We start from the raw sequence: 2,500 nt of genomic DNA, 5'->3' as shown, positions 1-2,500 counted from the left end.
AAAGGCCACAGATCAGGGATCAGGAAAGGGGACCCCCAAATAAAGGCCTTTTTTAATCTATTGCGTCAAAAAAAAGCCACCCAGATTGGTTTGGCAACCCCCCCCTTCCCCCCCCCCCCTTCCCCCCCCTCGTGGGCCCGGTCCCCCGAAAAATTGCTTCTGCTTCGAAACTACGAGAATTTTTTTATGTTTAAAACCCAGGCCTTGTTTGATGTTATTTTTTTTTAAAGACCTTTTAAAACAAAAAAAAGTAAAAGGAAAAAATATTATTAAACGGGGGAAACCTAGGGGGCCCTTTAAAAAAGTTAATCATGAGAAATAAAAACCTTTTCCCACGGCACGGGATGGATATACCGTGCGTACACACGTGCAAATACCGATGAATAGAGGGCGTTACCAAACTCACAAGATCATCTTCCATTACCTGTCATGGAATAGGCAAAAACGGAATTTTTACCTTTTTTCCCAAATTCCTCTCAAAGGGCCAAACAAATTTTTTGGGAAACGGGCCCCCCGACCCTTTAAGCAAAATTTCCGGGGATAAACCCTTAAAATGAAAAAAGAGCCCCAAAAGATAAAAAAGTCCAATTAAACCAAAGACGCCCAAATTGCACCTGTGTCCCAGTCAATCAGCATGTGATTAGGCCGCCCCATTGTGCAAGAACAGCAGCTTGCGAAGTAGCGGGAGGAGCTGTTGCAGAAGGTTCTTCTTCCGGCGTTGAGGACGAAATTAAACCTTTTTTTTGGCCCATTTTTTTTTTTCCCCTTTTTTTTTTTTTTTTGGGTTTAAATTTTTTAAAATTTTCTTGTTTCCAACTTTTTTTTCCCTTTTGCTTCAAGAGGAAAAAGAATCAGGGTTTTGGTTGTTTATGGATCGTTTTCCCCGCTTTATCTATCCCTCTATTTATCTGGCTTTATATATCTATCTCTATCAATATACAGAAGGCTAGAAAAAAGAGAAAATGAGGGAAGATATGAGCTAATAAGTTGACAGAAAGAGATCAGACGAAGATAAGGTAAGAAATAGAAAGGAGCAATTGCAGAAGGTGGTTGTTGCAAGAAAACGAGCGTCCGATGTTTGTAGAGGGAATTTCAAGAGGGTCTTGCTCTGCAGTGGACAAGAGACAGTTCGTAAACAGGTGGGAAGGAGCTTATTTTAGTTATACTGATGGAATATAGTATCATAAACAAGTGGCTGGTTGTTTGAATATAGGGACGTTCAAGGTTGGCTTAATTCTTTCTTAGTTTCGATTACCTTAATTAATGGATGGAGTTAGCTCGATTTATAATAAAACTATTTAAACACCTTTACTGTATGGCATTACATTGTAAATTCGGGACCGACACAAGCGTCGCTTTCAACACAAAAGGAACGACTGAATTTGGTCTTTAACACGATAGACGCTGATTCCGAAATCATTCCCAACACTAGCAAAACGTTTTCCGGTTGCTCGTACCCTGGAGAGTGCAATGACAATTGCAAAAGCTGACCCCCTCGGTTCAGCAGATGTGCTCTCGTCAGCGGAGCTTGTGTAGGGATAGCCCACACATAGGCTTTCTTGTTGTTCTTAGCTACCAGAGACAAGAAGGATAAAACCCTTTGTAGATGGACTTTAAGATTCTGTTAGCGTAGGAGATATATATATACATTATTCAAAGCCTCCGGATACAAGTTTCGAGTCTTATGCAGTCAAGGACTTTGGCGTGGGATGGCACCGGGATTTGGATTTCGATTGTTTTGTGCGGTGGTCTTCCTTTATAAACTTAGCATGTGCTTGTGTTCAATGATAGTTGTTCAATTAATATTTGTTTTGATATATTTTTCGTTTGAACGGGGTAATGTTTTTAAGGTTCCAGATGAAGAGCCTTAAGATTAAACATTTTTTATCCTTGCGAAAGATGAGCACTAAGAGCTAGCAAGTTTAACAATTACTCATTGTTCTTGCGAGTAAAAGACAGCGTTATTAGTGGGTGTACATTATTATCATAGTTATTTTTGCATCCCACCACTTCCAATAATTTTCCAGAATAGTGTCGATTTTGTGAAACGCGAATAGTGGAATCCGCAGACTTTTATCTGAATCAATTCCAGCCTCTTCAAATGTTTAACGGTTTTACACATGTCAGCATTAATTCCAGCCCCCCATGCACTCAATATATGATATAAAATGTATTGATTTTCTCACACTGTCCATTTATCGAAGTCATTCCTTTTCCAAATGGTATTCTCATCCTTAGAGACACAAATTCATTTTACTCCCTCACTTCCTTCTCTCTTCTTCCGCCATCTCCCTCCCATCTTCCCTTATTCTTCCCTCCTTCCCTCTCTTTCCCTTCCTTCTATCCTTCCTCTCCCTCCTTTCCGCCCTCCCACCCTTCCTCTCCCTCCTTTCCACCCTTCCACCCTTCCTCTCCCACCTTTCCACCCTCCCACTTCCTCTCCCTCTTTCCCTTCCTCTCTTCCACCCACATACGCCCTCCCTCCCTACTTCCCTCGCCA

This window comes from Penaeus japonicus, unplaced genomic scaffold (assembly GCF_977035675.1).
Source record: "Penaeus japonicus unplaced genomic scaffold, GWHDUDI00000001_assembly GWHDUDI00000027, whole genome shotgun sequence".
Classification (NCBI taxonomy): domain Eukaryota; kingdom Metazoa; phylum Arthropoda; class Malacostraca; order Decapoda; family Penaeidae; genus Penaeus; species Penaeus japonicus.
The sequence above is the reverse complement of the archived record's forward strand: the minus strand, read 5'-3'. Positions refer to the sequence as shown.